The sequence below is a fragment of the Callorhinus ursinus genome, unplaced genomic scaffold (assembly GCF_003265705.2).
Source record: "Callorhinus ursinus isolate GAN/ISIS: 27379988/994484 unplaced genomic scaffold, GSC_fseal_2.0 scaffold45, whole genome shotgun sequence".
NCBI classification, from domain to species: domain Eukaryota; kingdom Metazoa; phylum Chordata; class Mammalia; order Carnivora; family Otariidae; genus Callorhinus; species Callorhinus ursinus.
In genome coordinates this window covers 10,748,740-10,769,905 of record NW_027397107.1, presented here as the reverse complement: position 1 = coordinate 10,769,905, position 21,166 = coordinate 10,748,740, and positions in this window count along the sequence as shown.

Sequence of the window (21,166 nt, the reverse complement as noted above, 5' to 3'; positions counted from 1 at the left end):
TAAAACAAAAGCAGAGTTGCCTTGAGGAGTCTTCTTCCTTCACATGGCAGCCCTAGAGAAGGAGCCTCTTCATAAACCCCTAAGATGCTGATTTGGAACCACCAGTCTGAAAATAAACAATTAGCATTTGAATGCTGGTAGGGGTATTGCGCTTAGAGAGGTCAATCCAGTTGAGAAGGTGACTGCTCGAAGGCGGGCAATAGTCCCTACTTTTTTTTTTTATTGCAAATAAAAAGTTTAAATTCAGAAACTGAGTTCACCATTTATTCATACACTAAAACACAGTCAGTGCAAATTCAGTTAATAATATGTATAATAACTTTTATATTAAAAAAGACAACTTTTCTAAATGGTCATAGGCAAACAAGTAAATTGTTTCACCCAGAATATTTCCTTGATTTGAAATAAGAAAATGAACCCTTTTCCTCGTATTGAAGCAAAAACTATGAAGACATTTTTGTTTAAAGAATCTGACAACTGATACTTCATTCTGATATCCTTAATGTTCTAAAATATCCCACTGATGGCTTAATCTTCCTTGTTATTGAAAACAAAAATCTGAACGCCTAAGGCTATTCTTACAATTGTAACATAAAAATCTTCTTTCCTGTTAATAAGCCATCTCTTCTAAAAATAATTTTATACAGAATTTGATCAATATGCAGGTCTTTTAAGGTTCCCAGACCCAATTCCAACATGGGGTGGGGGGGGATTCCCCTACACACACCACCAAATTATTCTCAGACACCAGCAAAGTGTCTCAACTCAATTCTGACACTCTACCCAGAAACAGCATCCGATTCCACAGGTTAAGGGTTCAGTCCTACAAGACTGCCCCCACCCCCACTTCAGATGCCAGGTGCAAGACACAGGTAACACCTGTGCTTCTGACCCACTGGCTACACATTGGAGGTTCCAATGACCTCCTCAGGTTGGACTGATTTGCTGGAGCAGCTCACAGAACTCAGGTAAACACTTAGTGTCCCAGTTTATTAAAGGTTATGACGAAAGATATGAATGAACACCCAGATGGAAGAGATGTATAGAGCAAAATATGAAGAAAATGCATGAAGTTTCCACGCCCTCTCCGGGCATGAAGCCATTCTCCTTGAAACTCCATGTGTTCACCAACCCAGAAGCTTGAACTCAGCTTTTTGGGGGTTTTTTAAGGGAGGTTTCCTGGAGTAATCTTGATTGACTAAGGCATTGGTCATTGGCTGATTCAACCTCCAGCCCCTCTCCTCTCCCCTCCTATGAGGACAGGGGGTGGGAATGAAAGTTCCAACCCTCTAGATACAGGGCTGGTTATCCTGGCAAGGGACCTCACCCTGGGCAGGGAGGTGGGCAGTGTCCAAAAGTCTCCTCCATTAACATAACAAAAGACATCTTTCAGTCTTAGGAAATTCCAAGGGTTTTGGGAGTTGTGAGCCAGAAACTGTGAACAAGTCGAAATACATATGAGAAGTATAATTTGGCCATATGAATGCCCAAATATATATATATATATAATATGTAATATATATATATTTCTTATAAATCACACTATTACAGGGGGCCAGGGCACAAATTTCAACAGATAGCTTCATAGTGTGGGGACACTAAACAGGGCTACTGAATCAAGGGCTCTTCAGTTTCTAGATTGAAGGTTTTGCCAAGAGCGCAAGGAAGAAGTGTTGCCAGAATGAACCCTTGTCCCTAAGGCATTAAGGGAGGTGCAAAAGGGAGTGGTCAAGTGGACACTTTAAGGGGAGAAAAATCTTAATTAAGTCTTGACTCTCTTCCAATTTTGGGAAAAGGGTTTTGTGTAGAAATTTCTCTATCTTAAATGAAACTCCCTGGGGATTTCAAGCAGCAGGAAGCCCAGGGCAAAGCTCACCATTAACCAATTAGTGTGATCGATGTGCAGAATAAAGACCGGTAAAGAAGGGCCAAGAGAAAAATCACCCCGGCTCTGAATTAACAGGATTGCTTGTTTACATCGGGTCTGAGAAGGGATTGCCAGAGCATCATTTTAGTTTGTGCTGTGTGGGCAACTGTAAAGGTCTGCTCTATCTAGGAGCAAGATTTTAATGATACATATTTTATAAAGAGTAGCCACTCACTGCCTTGGAAACTTGGCCAAGTCGAGTCCTCTGATGTCAGAGTATTTCCCCCTCTCTCATGAGGGGAGTACTCAGAGCTTGTTGTTATAAATTACAAATATTTGGACCCCTTCTGCTGATCCTCCATCACATTTTACTTTGCTGCAGAGTTATAAGAAATTTAGGCAGTTAAGGAAATGCAAATCGGGTCTTCTGAACTCTGAAGAAGCCTTTCCTGATTTTAAATCTTATGCATCAAGTTTGGGGTTGAATAATTATCTTTGATACTGCAATTAACAAAGTTTCCAAAGAAAACTCCACCACATGGAATGCAAATGCCAAATAGTAGTATATCAAACCAATGAAGTGGGATGATTAATTTTATGTGTCAGCTTGGCTGGACCACGCGGTGCCCAGATATTTGGTCAAACATTAATCTGTGTATGTCTTGGGAGGGTGTTTCTGGATGAGGTTAGCATTTGAAGTGGTAGACTGAGTAAAAAGCATGGCCTCTACGTTGTGGGTGGGCCTCATCCAATCAGCTGAAGGCCTGAATGGAACAAAAAGGGTCATCCTCCTTAGAGTAAGAGAGAATTTCTTCTGCCTGACTGCCCTCAAGCTGGTGCATTGGTTTTCTCCTGCCTTCAGATTGGAATGGAAACATTGGCTTTTCCTGGGTCTCTAGCCTGTAGGCTTTCGATCTAAAACGACATCATCTGCTCTCCTGTTCCTTAGGCCTTCTGATTCAGACTGCAATTCACTGACTCTCCTTGGTCTCCAGCTTGCTGACTGCAGATCTTGGGACTTATCAGCCTCCATAATTGTGTGAACCAATTTACCTGTTCCTTACAATAAATGTCTTTAATAGATAGAGGGAAACGAATGTGATACAGATACAGATATGGGTATCTTACGGTTTTGTTTCTCGGGGAGAACACTTGACTAATAACAACAGGAAATGACATTTTGTCTGGTTGAGGGTCATGATGCTTTTCAGTACCTGGCAAACAGGCTACTTAAAATAAAAACGTACTTCCAACTTTAAATTGCACATTGGTAACACTGCCTCAGGATCTGTTTCAGATCTTGTGTATTGTTTACTTAATTAGGATAATTTCCAGAGAATATACACAGTGTTACTCCATTGCTCTGGAACTAAATAAGAGCCAGGAGCAGAAACATCTGATGCTTTCCTTTAAACAAGAAGCCTGATAGTATCAACTTCCCTGTAGTTAAGAAGTGTGAATTGGTTCTTGCCTCCCTGAGTTTTCAAATCTCTGGCCATTAAAAAAAATCGTATCACTGGTTCGTTTTACACTGACTCATAATGAGCAACCTTAGAGTACAAGGTCTGAAGTATTTGCACTTCCTGCCGCTCCATCATTGTTTTGCCTTCGTGTGCCTTGGCGCATTCTATGTCCTTGGCTTGGAGGAAAAAAATGCTACATTGTGTGGAAAACACCCCTACTATTTATCTTTGATATTCTAGGTCAAATGCCACCTCTGGGGAGTTTTTTTTTTTTTTTTCCCCTCTCCAGAAAATGTGGGAAAACCCTAGGCTTCCCAGATGCACTCACTTCCGCCATAAGAATTGTCCTGTTTGGGGCGCCTGGGTGGCTCAGATGGTTAAGCGTCTGCCTTCGGCTCAGGTCATGATCCCGGGGTCCTGGGATCGAGTCCCGCATCGGGCTCCCTGCTCCTTGGGAGCCTGCTTCTCCCTCTGCCTCTCTCTCTCTCTCTCATGAATAAATAAAAATCTTTAAAAAAAAAAAAAAAGAATTGTCCTGTTAGTTCCATCTGTTTGTTTTAACCTCTCCCTTCCCCCCGGGATGGCAAATTTCTGGATGCAGGACCCTATTTTTATCTTTTCTGTATTGTGTTGCTATAATATGAATGCTAGCTAGCAGTTATTGACCACTCACGTTCTAAAAGATTTTCATGAATGAATTAATTCCATCTTCATGATGATCCCATGGGGCAGATTTAATAGTATCTTTATTTTATGCCGAGGAAACTTATACGGGGAGAGATTGTACACATTACTCTTCTCTTCTGATTGGTTGATCTACAGATTTCAGCCTAGACATTTTCAGTCATTCTGGAATTTCCTTTTTCCTGAAGAACCTGGCTTTTGTTAGCTGGAGGGAAGCTACCTACCCACAGTGAGTGTGGTGCTCATCATCAGAGCAGGGTAAGTCAAGTTGAAGGGAGCCTGGTACAGCAGTTTAGTAAGTACACCAGAATTTGTTACCTTAATTTTTCCCAGCTTTATTGAGGTATAATTGACAAATAAAAATTGTACCATGTAAGGTATATAATGTGATATTTTGATATATGTATACATTGTAAAATAGTCACTATAATTAGACTAGTTAACATATCTGTTGTCTCACATAATTATGTCTCTTCCTCTTTCTTTCTTTCTTTCTTTCTTTCTTTCTTTCTTTCTTTCTTTCTTTCTTTCTCTCTCCCTCTTTCTCTCTCTCTCTCTCTTTCTTTCTTTCTTTCTTTCTTTCTTTCTTTCTTTCTTTCTCTCTTTCTTTCTTTCTTTCTTTTTTCTTTCTCCAGTAAGAACACTTAAGATCTACCCTCTTAGCAAATTTCAAGTATACAATATAGTATTTTTAACTATAGTTACCATACTGTACATCAGATCTCCAGGACTCATTCATCTTGTACCAATGAAACTTTGTTCCCTTTGGCCACCATCTCCCCAGATCCCTCCTCCCCCAGCCCCTCACAATCACCTTTCTCCTCTCTGCTTCTACTGGTTTAACTATTACAGATTCTTCACATAAGTGAGATCATGCAATATCTGTCTCTATGTCTGGCTTATTGCACTTAGCAAAATATCCTCCAGTTTCATCCATGTTGTTGCAAATGACAGGATTTCCTTTTCTTTCTTTTTTAAGTTTTAAGGCTGAATGGTATTCCATTGTATATATATATGCCACTTTGCTTTATCCATTCATCCACTGATGGACATTTAGCATCTTTCCATATCTTAGCCATTGTGAACAATGCTGCAAAGAACCTGGGAGTGCAGGTATCTCCTTGAGGTACTCTTTTCATTTCCTTTGGATAAATACTCAGAAGTAGAATTCTGGATCATACAGCAGTTCTACTTTTAATATTTTGAGGAATCTCCATACTGTTTTCTGTAGTGGCTGAACAATTTACATCCCAACAACAGTGCACAGGGGCGCTCTTTTCTTCACATCCTCACTAATGTTTGTTATCTTTTGCCTTTTTGATCACCTTCATTTCTTTATTCGTTATTTCTCTCTTTCATCCCCACACACATATCCATATGCACAATTTCCAAGTTGCCTATTTGATGACTCTTTTGAGGGGTGAATGGGGACAACTGGCACGGAGAGAATCTTCCCTGGTAGGTGGGGAGGAGAGGGTGAGGGGAGACCGAGGTAGTGGGACACTCCTGTTCTCAGGGCCAGCTTTCCTACCGCCGGCTCACCTTCATCTTGTCCTGCAGCATCCCTTTGGTCATTGCTTGGTCTCCATCCCTTGAGTCCCTGTAAGGCTATAACGGAACATCTCAGGGAAATCCCTGATGGGTCAAGTGGGGCATAAAGTCCCTCCTGAAAGTGTCTTGATTCTGGTTGGGAGGTTAAGTGTTGGAGAGAAAGCTTTGTTCTTACCATGAGGAGTTGCCAGCCTTTCTGCTTAAACCACTCAAGGAGAAAGCCACATTGTCCAAATAGTGTGCCAGCACCCAGAAGGTCCTGGAGAGATTAGATAAGAATCCATCTTATTTTCCACAAGAGCCACATGTCTGTAGGAAGTCCCTGACCTTAGACAGTCAAGCTCAGTTTGGAAGATTCCAGTTTCAAGATAGTTGAAGCAAAGAAAAAACTTGTTGGATACTTGTCAGAAGGAAGGCACTTTCCTACCTATCAACATTTTCCCCCTGGCACATCAACCAGTGATCTTTAGATGTACATTATGTATCTCATCATTTCTCTGTATGGGAATAAATCTCTGGGTAAATGAATGAATCTCAGAGTAAACGAATAAATCTTTAACTAAAGCAGCTAAGAGAAGACTGATGGCCCAGAAACAGGATCTCCGAGTGGTCAGCAAATCTCTAAAGCGGCCTCGTGATGGCCTCCTTTGATAAGGATGCAAATTACATTTGGTGTGACTTCTCAGGAGATGCCTGCCCTTGGAATGGGTATAAAGTTGTTTTCCAGGCTCTTGAATAAATGCCTCTTTTAAAGAAGCTCTGTGCCAAATGTCCATGTTGTTTATAGTCCTTCCCATGACCAGCAAGTGAGCAAGAGGTTGGATTAACAGTTAGGCAGCAGCGTCTTAAAGAGATTTCCTTTTTCATAGTAAATGTGGGTCCAGTGCAGACCATGTCCCTAACATAAATCATCGTTTGATGATGTCAGTAGTTACAAATTTTATTAAACCCAAAGGTGTAGTCAGAAAATGAAAATGTTGATTCATTCACAATCTTATTCTCCTGTGCCCCCCTGCGGGGGGGGGGGGGGGGCTGTTCATCAATCCCCAACATGGGTGAGCATCTCTGCTGTAGGAAATAAAAAAGATACCACAGGTCTCAGTGGACCAGCCCAGCTCTACCTTCACAGACCCCTCTTCAATCAAGATGCCTGTACTTCCTTGCCAAATCATTTCTACTTGGCAGGTGCTTCTATGTCTGAGAAGAGAAATCCTTGTTAAAATTTTACATACACATATTTTTGTACAAGATAAGGGAAATCGGACTAAGAGACTAATTGTGGTCAGTGCTTTCTGGTTGAAGGAGCCTGTGTCCCCAGAATGATTGGAAGTCTGTAGGGCTGTTCAAGTGGTTTGAGTGGTTCTAGACAAACTATCATAGATGTTAGGGCCCCAGACACAGGGGACTCCATTTAATGCCTCCTCGAGGTGAGAGGCCTTTCTGCAAAGGGCACTGGTGTCACTTCCTCCAGACAGAGCATGTCATAATCTGAACCTTTGTTTTGTGAGTTGATCCAGGCCACAGTGTTCCCAAGGTGGGGATTCAGGGGTATCAGTAACTCCCTTACCTAATTAGAAGGGTCACAGACTCACCAAATGACCTCATTGCATTTAAACTTGATATTCAGCACAGACTTGGGAGGGTCTCCCTATTATAATTTTATGCACAGCTATTACTGTGACAAGTATAAAATGAGAATTTGTGACAGGGACTTATTTTAAATGTCCTTGCCCAGTCAGTGCAGATTATGGACCATGGGAGACGCAGGGCTGCTATTTTCTTGTAAAATGTAGCTAATAAATATGTAAATCAGACTATCTTTATTCATAACCTGGCAGGGATCAGACACAAGATAATGGCTAAAAAAACACTACGTTATCTATAATATTAAGTGATTTAATATCTCAAAACCTCAAACACTGGGAAAAATGTCATGAAAAAAACATTTTTCCTGGTCAACTTTTTGGTGAGCAGTATTTAATATGCCTGCCAATTCTTTCTGTGCACAAGCTCGGAACCTGGAAGAAAAAATCTATATCTATATATATATATATATTTTTTCTCTCCTAAGCCACCTTGTGCTTTCAACTGTGCATGCAGTACTCTGTCTTTAAAGAAAGAAGCTTTCTGCCTTCCAATAATTATCTCCCTGTCAGAAGCTGCTTCTTCAGCTGTGGCACATCCTTCTTATTTTGCTATTAGGAGGCTTGTAGGTATGAACAAAATCCCTCATGCTTTTCTTTTCTTTTTGGGGCAAGGACCCCACAAGGTGGAGGAATCCCCTTGAGTCAAGTTTCTGCAGCCCCCCATCCATCCTCCCCCACCAGCCTGCTGATGGCAGCTTCCCTTGAGGTCTATGCTGCCAGGATTGCTGAGAAATGACCTTCCTGTTAGAAACTAAGGGACACATTTCCTTCAGAGACGTGTTTTTCTCTGGGTCATCCAATTATCCTCACCCAGAAGAGTAATCACTGAGACGCCAAGCACTCTTGGAATTGGAGGAATTTTAGAGGTCATCTAGCCGGGTTAACGCTTTGGATCCCCTGGGGAAAGAGTCTCGGAATGGCAGAAATGGATCCTCAGCCCAGCTCTAGATTTCCCCCCAGTTCTGTGCCCTGACCTTGGGCAGGTTACTTCACTTCTGAGCCTTGCTTTTCTCCGCCACAAAACTGGGATAATGATGCTCCGCTTGGAGACAAGAGGAGGTCTCTGGAGAAGAGAGCTGACACAGTAAATGGTACAAGGTAGGCGCTCAACACATGTGAATTTCCCTCCCGTATCAGTTTCATGTCCAAATGAGGAGTTTATTTTAAACTTCGGGTCATGCAGATGAGAAGATTCTTCTTCAAACAGTAAGTGTTCATCTAACGGTTTATGATTTATATGTTCCTGTCACCTCACTGCATCCTGGGGAGGAGAGCTATGGGGTATCGCCCATATTTACCCGTGGAGCATGCGGTTGTGGAGTGGTCAACCACTTGTGGTCTTCCCTTATACCGAAGTGTGCATCCTCTTAATCCTGTTCCATGTTCTCTCTCCCCTAACATTTATCATTTCCTAACTTACATGATTACTGCATTTACCATTTATTGTCTTTCTATGCCTGCTAGACTCTGAGCTTCATGAGGATAGCTGCCTATTCTGCTTATTTCCCGAACTAGCCCGAGGGCCCAGAGTGGTGCCTGGAACCAAGCAGACACGCAATAGTTGATGAAGGAGCTGACCAAGTGTATGCAATTGATGAGTGACAAAGAAAGGCTCAGACCCAAGACGTCTGTCTCTAAATTCCATTCACCATGAACAAGGGCGTGATATTGATTAGTATGAAAGAGCATTTGAGCTGATCCAGATGGAGAGATGACAGGGAGGAAGGGTGCAGAGAAAGCAGAGGAGGAAGGAAAGAGATGAGGGAAGGAGAGAGAAGAGCCGGTGAGCCCCTAAGGAAGTACAGCCCTGAGTGGTTCAAAGGCTCTCTCCTCCAATGCACCAGGTAGTTAGCATCACCCCTGCATCACCTCTGCATAGCAGCTTTGCAGATAGATGATGAGCAACGAGGTGTCTGTCCTCGGCTCCCTCAGCACCACCTCCGCTAGGCCTTTCAGCTCCTGGCATCCCCTCCAGAATGTCATCTTGATACCAGATGCCTCCTACTTACCTCTAGATGTGACCCACAGAGGCGAGGGGAGCAACATGTTTTTTAATTGTGCAAACTCAGGATCTCATTACTCTGGATCTGGGTAGGGCTTGGTATAATCCCAGAGGTGGATGTCCTCATCTGCCAGGACAGATACAAAGCAGTCATCTTTGGGACATTTTCATATCTCTCTGAGTACTACTCAGAAGGAAAGACACAGGGTGGTCTGGCCAGGAAAGGAGTGGACTCATTTCTCCAGTTACACTACAGTTCTAGGAGAAAGGGAAATTGGAATTTAAGCCATTTTGGGTCTACACAGGCAGGTTTCTGGAAAGGCAAGTTCATGTGCCACAACCCCAAACCCAAAAATCTGTTCTCAGAAACCTTTATTTTACTAGTTATGGAGACTTCTTGTGCCCAAGCCACTGTGGGAATCTCTCCTGTCTTGCTTGGGTCAGGAAACAAAAGAGCAGAAGGCCTTTCTTCCTCCTCCAGGACGTGGCCCCCAGGAGGAGGTTTATTGTCCTTGTACTCTTCTCTCCACCAATGTGGTTATACACCGTGGACCTCCCTGGGCCCTTCTCTTCCTTGTGTGGCCAATTCCTGTAATTCGGGGTAGTTATGTTCGTAAAAGTCCCCGCAAACACGGAAATAGCAAATTCTGAACCATTGTTTCTAGGGGAAGAGCGGGGTTGGGTTCCTGTGAGCCTCTGGTCACCTTTTCATCAATCCATCAATCCGTAAGCTTGTTTTTCCATCTGTTTCTGTGTAGGGACACTTCATTTAATAGATGTTGTTGACTCGTTAACATGGAGCTCACGGCCAACAGCACCATCACTCACGGCTGAACAGAGCTTATTTAACACACCTATTGACTCCGTCAGGCACATCACAGCCTTCTTGCACTTCGGAGTTTGAGACAGCGCTTCAGCACTATGCCTGAGGGCCACTTTAAACAGCAACATCGCCAACCAAAAGCACGGAAATGTGAAAAACGTGCCACTAAGTAGACCGTGAAAAGGGCACTTGTTTATAGAATGCGAGCTGATACAAGAAGGCAGAGGGGCACCTTGTTTCAACCTAGCTGGGAGTGGTGTGTGCCTTGGCGACTTGAATATTTTGCCGCTCCGTGCGTGTCTGCAAATGACCATGGAAGTGCCATGAGTACTGACTCTGAGTTACAAATACATTTCAGCGAGTAGGGGAATTCCCAGATTGGAATCTGTGAACAACGACACCGACTGTATTTGCATAAGTGGTTGGAGGTGCTGGCGTGGTTTCTGAGAGAAGACACTGCCCTCAGCGCATCCACAACCTCTGACCCGCAGTTCATCCACCCCCTGCCCCTGAGACACGAAGCACAGAAGTTTTTAGTGGTTTCACTCAATACTCTGTACTCCACACTGTTATATCGTAATCTAATGATTGCACTTTCATTCCATGTTTGGTCTGAGAAGCCAGGGTGTGGCAGTGGGGGGTGAGGGACCAAGACAAGTGGAAATCACCATCACCACCACCATCACCACCACCAATCATCGTCATCAACAACAATAAAATGGGAAGCATTTACTCTGTGCTAACACTGTTCTAACCACTCTACAATGGTGAGCCTTTACAACAATCCAGTGAGGCAGGTTCTGTTAGTATCCTTGAGTTATCAAAGAAGAAACTAAAGTCTTTGCCAGGTTAAGTGTTGGGCTAGTTTCAATAAGGCAAAGTGTTTACCTCTCACGTAAACAACAAATGAGTGTCTCTTAAAAACTGCATGGTGAAGGTCAAATCTTGATTTCCTCCCCCCGGTTACAGATCTTTGAAAAAAGCAGATGTGTCCAACCATCCGTCTCCAGATGGCTCCAACAGTGTGAATGTACTTAATGTCACTGAACTGTGTACTTTAAATGGCAAGTTTTATGTTGTATATATTTTGTATATATTTTACCATGATGAACACACACACACGCACATGATGCATAAAATCATCTGTATTTCTCCAAACCCATCATGTGGTTTTAGAGCCTCTGTGCCTTTGCTATGCTGTTCCTTTTGTCTGAACACCCTTTCATGGATTGTCTGCTTATCCACCCTTCGAAACATGCCACCAGCGGGGTCATCTCCTTTGTGAATCCTTTTCCTAGTCTGTTTTCCTTATTCTCTCCACCAGTACAATGAATCACTCCCTCCTTGGAAGCAGTTCTGAATCTCCTACATATTTATTAGCATTACACGTGAGACAGCTAACTGTAAACATTTGCCTGGCATCTTTCACTTCTGTTCTTGTCTGCACCCTTAGTGCCTAGTGGAGTCTCCAACACACGGCAAATGATTGATAGCCGTATGCTGGACAGAAGAAAATTTTCACTGACCTATTTACAATAACACGCAAGTGGCCCTACCTGGAACAAGTCCTGAGATATCAAATGAAGGGAGAAATTGTCATCTTGAGCTTGAGCCCATGTTCCTTTCCAGCCAAGATATTTGTTTGAATATGGCAATTGTTTTTTATTACCAGGGCGGCCTGTCTTCTGTGATGTCAATCTAAAAGCCATCTTGGAATGTCATCCATGAAATTATCTCAACTTTTCTGTAACAAAACTGCTATCATATGACATTTTTGTTGTGCTCAGAGCTTTCCTGTACGTCACTTTATTTCACTGTCACATGGGCAGGATGGCAGTCTGAGGTGGTGGTGGCTGACATGCAGGGGTCCTGGGCTCCAGTCCCCCAACCACCACTCACCAGCTCTGTGCTTATCGGCGGGAACTTAGAAATTCTGCCTCACAGTTTTCCTCTCTGCAACACAGGATTAATACTCTTTTCTTTGTCTTCTTATCAGGCTCAACCCAAGCATCAATGAGGTAGTATGTGTGAAATGTCTTTGAAGTTTTGAAAACAGAAGGTGTTTCTGTAATCAGGTTTATCAATGTCACATTTAGCTTCCTTTACCGCAAATATGTATCTTTTCAAAATCTAGGCATGTTCTACTATTCTAGGACCCCGTGACCTAGCAGAGAGGGCATAGTGTGGCTCCCTGGCTCCCACCTCCGTGCTCATGGCAGACATCATTAATCAACCACAGCATTATTGCCTGGGCTTTGGATGCTTCTACATGCACTACTCTGTGTAGGGCATGATTTTTTTCAAATTATCCATTGTGAAGAACCAGGTTTTTTTCTCTTTAATTTCCAACTCGTAGCAGACTGGAAATGCAGTGCTACTGCCCATGACTAGTACATAGCTCATGCCACATGAGACTTGCCATGTGAGTTTGATAATACCTGGTGTGGTCCATACCCTGCCCCATGAATCAAGTCCACTGATCACACTCTAAGATGTTATGGCAACATTAAATTGCTAGACGAGTGTCTGAATGCTTATTTCCTACTTCTTGCACTTGGACTATACTTTGATGGCCCTATCCTAGGCAGCAGGTCTCACTTAATGTGGGTTAGCTTGTAAGATTCACTCCCTTTGCCACTCCTGACCCTGACTCTTCTTCTGTAAAATGTGACGAACAGCACCAACCTCACAGGCTTCTTACGAGAACCCAATGGGACAGTATGTGAGAAAGCTCTTTGTAAACTTTGCCATGTTATCCAAATGTTAGGTTATCACTGTGACCCCCATTCCCATTGCCTAGTCTTTGAAAAGCATATAACAATACATGGAAAAGCTTTGCTCAGCAAATGTGGGGTATTTTCTTATTAATATGGTCTTCTCTTTGTGTTTGTTTTCCTGGACCAATATGTTCATAATTTTTTTGTTGTTGTTCCGTCCCTATTTGCCAGCACTTCAACCCTATCGTGGGAGTGTGTTAAAATGTCACTCAGCCTGTCTGAGGCTTTCAGCAGGGCCTAAAGCCTTAGAACAGCACAATAGGTGCTTGGCCCTGGGCAGGCACTTCCAGGCTCAAGGGAGGAAGGAGGGGCTGTGCTCCACCCTCTGTCCCCTGGGTGGGTGGAGGGGGTTTCTGGGTCACCCTAAGTCAAGTGAGAGCACTGTGATGGGCCTACCCAGAGAGTCCACATGAGCCCACTGGCATCTGGAGCCCACAGAAACATGAGTCTTATCATCATCAAGAGACTCCAAAGAGGAGTGTCTGTGACTGATGCTGTAATCGTCTTACTATAAAGAGCAAAGGTGTGAATGTTCTCTAGGGACCAGATGGGAACTTGGTGAAGGGACCCAAGAAGACATTCTGGAGGGAAAATCTGATCCCACAAGAGAAGTGAGCCATCACATGTCCAGAGCCTGAGGAGAGAAGTCTTGCTTGTGCTGAGAAAGCTGCTCTCAGTGGTGTGGTGAGTGTGTGTGAGTGAGTGCAGTGTGCTATGTGAGTGTGTGGTGTGTGTGCTATGTGGGTGTGGTGTATGAATGCAGTATGTGAATGTGGTGTGTATGTAGTGTGCGTGTGTGTGTGTATGGTGTGGGTAATATGTATGGTATTTGTGTGTGGTGTGTCTGTGTGGTATATGAGTATGGTGTGTGTGTGTGTGTGTGTGTGTGCACCGAGTGTGTATGGTAAGTGTGGTGAATCTGCAAGGACCTTGTAAAAGTGCCTACAAGGGCAAACCCAGCAAATGTGTACCATCCACCTTCCATCCAAAGAGACTGGCCCAGATGACAACTTATCAGTGTGGAAGACACTTCCCTTTTCCCCTAATCCACCCACCCTCTTGGCCCTGCCCAGTATGAGGAGACCAGGCATTCAGCTCGAAATAAGCTTGCATTGGGTGAGGAATTTACGGTGTTGTGATTATTGTACTTTACTCCACTAAAATTAGGCAATTATTACATTGGATCCAACATTTTGTTGCCAAAACCAAGGGATTATTTATTATCTAAAATAACAATTTATGGGGCACCTGGGTGGCTCAGTCAGTTGAGCATCCAGCTCCTGGTTTTGGCTCAGGTCATGATCTCATGGGGCATGGGGCTCTGCACTCAGTAGGAAGTCTGCTTGTCCCTCTCCCTCTGCCTTTCTCTCCCCCTCAAATAAATAAATCAATCTTAAAGAAATTTTTTTTTTATTTATTTGAGAGAGAGAGAGAGAGCAGGGTGGGGGGAAGGAACTGAGGGAGAGGGAGAGAATCTCAAGCAGACTCCCACTGAGTGTGGAGCCCAATGCAGGGCGCCATCTTAGGACCCCAAGATCAGACCTGAGCCAAAAACAAAAGTCAGGTGCTTCACCCATTGCATCATCCAGGCATCCCTAAAAACATAACTTAAAAACAGAAAATCCTGTCTTGAGATTTTGTCCAGGAATGGAAGACAAAGATGGGTTTGAAGGGGCAGAAGGAAAAAGACTTAAACTGATCTTTTAAGCCTCTATCAAGTTAAGCTCCTCCAGTAAACGGGTTTCATCTTCAGTGATCTTAGTTCCTCTACTCAACTTTCTGCAGCCATAGGGAGGGTCATGAGTGGAGAACATGATGTCAGGTGCAGGGCTAGAAAACTAATGAAGTCCTACATGAAGAGATGGTTTTCCACACTTCTCATGTATTAAGAGAATGCCTTTGCAGAGACCTGATCAACTCTGATGACCAAGCTAGTTAGGGCTATATTCCCTCTGAGGTAACCACCCCGGCTTTAAGAATTAAATACAGTGCAGCCACCACCATTGCCTCCACCACTTCTTCCATCACCTTTACTACCACCTCAACCTCCACCATCACCTCTACCTCCACCACCATCCCCTCTATCACCTCTACCCCCACCTCCACCACCGTGCCACCTCCACTACCATCACCTCCACCTCCATCACCACCTCCACCATCACCTTCACCACCCTTGCTGTCATCTTTCCCCACTATCACCTCCACCACCTCCACCAACACACCACCTCCATCACCACCTCCACCTCCACCACCACCTCTACTACCATCACTGTCATCTTCCCCCACCATCACCTCCATCACCTCAACCACCACCATCATCACCTCTATCACCACCATTTCCACTTCCATCAGCTCCACCACCACGAGCACTTCTACCACCAACACGACCCCCTCCACCTCCAGCATTGCCACTACCACCGCCATCACCATCTCCACATCACAACAGTTACGGCCATCACTACTGCTGCCACCACCTCCACTACCATTCTCACCCCCACTGCCACGCCAACACTAAGATCTTCATTACCTCCAGAGTCACTACCACCACCACCACCACCACCACTTCTGCCATGGCCACTGCCACCACCGTCACCCCTGCCACTATTTATTATGTGTTAGTATGTCCCAAACAGTGCTAAATACCTTGGGTGCAGTATCTTATTTAACCCTCATAGCTGTCTTTGTAAATAAATACTATTATTATCCTTATTTTACAAAGGAGAAAACAGGCTCAGAGAGGTTAAGTAACTTGTCCAAGGATGCAGAGCTGCATTGAATTCTACTTTTTGCTTGGTAAAACAAAGAAAATCATAGAAATGATGTTGTTGGAAGAATCTTCACTTGAGTAGCCTCTTTCATTAGGTCCCCGAAACTAAGACATCCCTCCTTCTCATGGTTTATCCCCTTGAAGCTACTCTTAACAGAGGTTTAATTCACAGAGTAGATATACAGCAAACACCAAATTTCTAAAATACATTTCAAGGCTAACCATCTCTCCAAAACCTAATCTCAAAATGCTCAGGAATGTTTTCAAGCACTTGTTGACAGTGAAAAGGACAACCAATGGAGGAGGAATGAGGAGGAGAAACTTTGCTTTTCTGGGGACAGAGGGGGCTCTCTGGCTCCTGGTGGTTGCTCTATTATTAATTTCCTGAACCATTTACTTGTTCCCTAATGACAGTGGTTTTGCACTTCTTGGCTAAATCACTGCATCAATGAGGTAAGTGTTTTTGGAAACCCTTATAATTATTTAATGGGGAAGAAAATGATCCCCAGTCTCCATGCCATCTTCAAGCCTCCTCTCCAGACTCTTGCTCTCTGATTACTTCTCTTCTGTACCAGCATCATCCTCCCTGATCCCCAGACATCCCGGAGGTGGTTGTTCAGCTTTCTTTTTCCTACTTCCATGTGCTCTTGATGAATATAGAAGGAATAGTCCCACTCACCAGCAAGAGGACCTGGAATTTGAGTTGGTTTTGTTTTGTTTTTTCCTAACTGGCCTCTCTTGCTTAATCCCCCTTGTGAACAACAAGGCATGCCTATAGGGATAATGATAACAATACTATCACCTAGGTTTAGAGGTATAATTCATAGATGTAGAATTTGATGGCATTGTCTGGAAGATGAAGGTATTGGAAAGCATAACTTTGCATCTGAGTCAACAGGGGATGAGGGCTGAACTCCAGGATGGAATATTGATTGCCAGTGGACACCTCTTAAGAGCCAGCTACTGAAATCCCCCCTCGAGTATGGCACGGTAAAAAGGCAAGCACACATAAAACAGTTCTGCTGCATACGGAGCATGATGCTTTTCTAGGGGGAAAGCACTTGTATAATTATCAAAGTTAAGAGCTAAAGTAGCCATTTACAAAAAAATAAAATGGCAGTTTTGCTTGAAACAATGACTGATAGATAAACTCTGGTTGTCTGGACTTGGTTATTTAGAATACATTTTTCTAAACATATATGAAGCTTAGTATACGTTAAGTAAAACAACTGAATTTTTGTTGCCAATAATGAAATTTAAGGTTTCAGGTGAAAATCAGACTTCTGGAAAATTTGTATTTGCCATCATGAGCTTGACAGCTTTCCAGTAATAACTTTTTTGATGAGACTGGTGGTAATGTTAATTATGTAATTTTGCATATTGTATAATGAAATAGGACACTTAGAGGATCAGCATAACTCAGTGAATTAATATTTTCCAAATGATTGCTACACCATGTTACAAAGACATGCATGAGCTGAATATCTATTCAAAGTACAAAATAAATTGATAGATTTTAATGTAACAGTATATTTTAAAAGTTCATTAATAATGTTTCAAATTCTATATTGCAACTAATATTTAAGAAATTGTCACTTGTTGAGTGTTGGTGTAGTAGTAAAGAAGAATATCCACAATTATTGAAAAGGCTATTAAAATCTCTCCCACCTACATAGCTATATGGTGCCAGATTTTCTTCATATGCTTTAAACAAACCAACGTATTGCAGCAGACTGCAGGTATGAGAATTCTGCTAATTGTCTTCTTTAAACTGGACATTAAAGAGATTTTTTTAAATGCAAAATAATGCCATTCTTCTAACTAAATCTTTGTTTTGGGTTTGGAAATACAATATTTTTCATAAAAATGTGGTATTTTTATTAACATGTAATGAGTTTGTTATTTTAATAAATTATGAAGTTGATATTTTAAAAAGTTTTTCAGTTTTAATTCTTAGTTGATAAATACACATATGTATATATATAAAATGTACATATGAAAATATATATGTATATATGTAAATGTGTCTGTGTGTGCATATTAGCTAAACGGCTCTTTGAGGTCCTAAATGAATTTAAATAATGAAAGGATCCTGCAACCAAAAATTTAAGATTTTTGCTACATCTCATAAGGGTGTGATAAAAGAAACTATTATGTATTTTCCTCCCTTTTTATTTACTTATTTAGGTATGTATAAAAACATTCATTGAAGATTTACTGTGGGCCAAGTAAATCATATATGAGGAGGTACAAAGAGAAATACGATAACATCCTCGTGTCAAGGGAGTTACTATTTTGTAAATGAATATTAAATGACACAAAGAATTAATTTACTCTTTCAACAAATATTTCTAAAATGTGTAAGATCCCGTGCTGAGAGTGGGGGCGATGATGATGAGTCTGATGGCCATATTCTGGAGCTTAGATGCTAACATGAATCAGTCAATTAATTAAGTACTTGAACAACATGTCAGGAGCTCTAGAAGAGTTAATCAGGGAAGTAGTTAATCATTTCACAGCTGATGATCAGTTAAGCAGGGCAGCTGTCACAGAGGATGTGATGTTGAAGTGAGATCCCCAGGAAGAATAGGAATTATCCTGGAGAAGGGGAGGAGGGAAGGAGAAGAGTGTTTCAAATAGAGTGGGCAGTATGTGAAATCGAGCTGAGGAGGAAGGGCACTTTTTTCCTTCCTCAAGGCATGGAATGAAAGTTGCTGTTGAGGATGAGGAAATCAGCCTCTCCATGATGAACAGATATTCTTGATTCATTCTCTGCAAATATCAGCCAAAGAGATCCTTAATGTTTGACTGCCTTGAGCAAACATCTTGAATCCTGTACAGAGCTTAAATGCCTCACTCTCCTGGACAAATACTGTAATCCCTTAAGGATCGTAAATGCTGTACTGGACAAATACTTTCTTTAAATACATGTTCTCAGAGCCCCTATATAAATAGCCTTTCGCTGTTTGACAACTTACGTCAAGGATCACCTTTCACTCCCTGGTGAGCATCACCTGTCTCTTCTTCCCTACCTGAGCATCACAAGGTCCTCTCCTTCGCTGACTATAGGGCAAGTCTTGGAGGGATTGTTTGTTGTACCCAGATCAAAAAGAAAGCCTGTCACTTTGATGATGGGTTGAGGTTGTCCTTGACCCTTAACAGGTAGGACTTCTCCTTCTTCTTTCCTGCAGTGCAGTTTTTATAAAAGGTGAAGCCTTGTTTTCAAATTCTGTGGGGTTTTCCCTCCATAATGTCAGACCACAGAGATCAAAGGGAAGGGCAGAACCAAATGAGGATGATGAAAAATGAAGTGGATATATTGTTGAGAGTCCTGTAGGCTTTGACCAACATCTTACATCTCATCTTAAAAGAAGAGAGAAGAATTGAAAGATTTAAAGTTTGGGGCAATACATGACCAAATTCGTGTTTTCAAAGTGATAAACTTGACTGGAAAAAGGCAAGAGTAGACACAGAAAAACCAACTTGGAAATGTTGCAGTGCTCCAGGGGAGAGGTCATGCCTTCACCCAGTGGAATGGCCCTAAAAAACGGAGCAAAGCAGATAGGTTGAGAGACATTTTGTAAGAAGAAGCATTAGGACTGGCCAATGTATCAGATATATGCTGTATGATGGAAAGGGAGACAGCAAGCCAGGTTCCTGGCTTATGTAATGATGGAGATGGGGGCGACACTCACTGACATGGGAAAGTGGAAGGGGGCTGGGCATGGAGCAAGGGCCCTGAGTTCTGATTTGCACACACTGAGTTTAAGTTGCCAGTGAGTGATCATGGTGGACGTGCCAAATGGGAAACCGCACACACAGGTTTAGAGTTCAGAGGAAAGTTCTGGAATGTGGACATACATTTGGAAATCATCAGTATACAGATTGTAATAGAAGCCCTTGGAGTTGACAAGCCTGCCTAGGAAGAGCGCACAGGGTGGGAAAGGAAGAGGGGCTGGTAGAGCATCTAGAGTAAGTCCTGAGCGTAGGATGAGCTGACTATGGAAATAGTTCATCACAGGAGTGCCAACTGACACATCATTGCTCTAAAATGGGAAGGGCTGCTTAAAGAACAAATACTTTTTTAATTTTTATTTTAAAGATTTTATTTATTTATTTATTTATTTGAGAGAGAGAGAATGAGAGAGAGAGAGAGAGAGCACCTGAGAGGGGGGAGGGTCAGAGGGAGAAGCAGACTCCCTGCTCAGCAGGGAGCCCGATGCGGGACTCGATCCAGGGACTCCAGGATCATGACCTGAGCCGAAGGCAGTCGCTTAACCAACTGAGCCACCCAGGCGCCCAACAAATACTTTTTTTAAAGAAAAAAAAAGCAATATATGACCACTGTAGAAACCTAAGAGAAGAAAAAGAAGAACACAAGAGTCAGTCATCATTGCATAACTCCAAGATCATTAATAATAAACATTTCATGTGCTTCTTCCCAGCCACTTAAAGTATATTTTATATTACATATTTTGTATCAATGAGATTACAGAACATAGATAGTCTAATCTTTGCTTCCCATGACATCACAAATGATTTGAAAATTTCATTTGAATGTGTGCCTAATGTTCCATCATGTGGAAAATGAATACTTTGAAAATTTCACCCCGATAGCCTTATTCATAGGTAGAAATTTGTCCTCTCTCTAGCTATCGGAGAGCAGACTGGATTTAGTTTTGATTCGGAAGGGAGAAGAGGGCCCATTTTGAGAAGCATTGGTGCATGAAACTTCTTGAGACTTTCCTGGAGTTATAATTACCTTCTATGAGCTCAGCACTTGTTTTCCTCTTTAAAATTGAAGTTGTTCCTTCTGTTTTATTTTCAACTGCATTAGGGATCTGGAGGTTTGGATATAATATTGAGTTCCAGAGACATTATTACAATTATACAAGAATAAATAAAAGGCTGCCTAAATTATATGCAAAATAAGCCATCTTCTGTCATGTTTGGTTTTCTATAATGAGAAAATTCTCATTACAAAGGTACTGGAAGACTAACACACATTTGTGACATCGTCCAGAGGAAGGTATAGCCATGCAGAAGGTTATGTGCATGACAAATGCCTCCTGCATTTGCACTCACACAGTTAGAGTCTTAAGAATTGGAAGGACTTTATAATAAATATAGGGAGGAAAGGAATCTAAAATAACAGAATAACAGCCCTGAATTGCAAGGGTATAGGCAAGAGTGGGGAGCCAGTGTTACTTCCAGGGAAGCCTGTAAAATTGGGCATCCACTCATCCTGGGTTAGTGATGGAATTTGAGAAGCCAGTGCCCTAAGAGCCTCACTGGTTTTTTAGAACCTTGCAAGTTGCTATCCTGAGAAAATAGACAACCAAACAGTTATTTCTTTTCCTTTGTAGCTCAGTACAAGACATTGTTAGTGGCTCAATTGGGTTCCTCACTTTTGCAACCAAACAGGCATTCCCATTCCAGGTCTGGACCTTGGCAAGTCACCAAATGTCCTGAGCCACAGGCTCCTCGCCCCAACCATGGCATGAAACAATATGTATTAAGGCATATCGTAAACTGGAAAGTACCACATGAGTGAGAGTGATAACTTTTTCTAGCAATTTTGCAGAA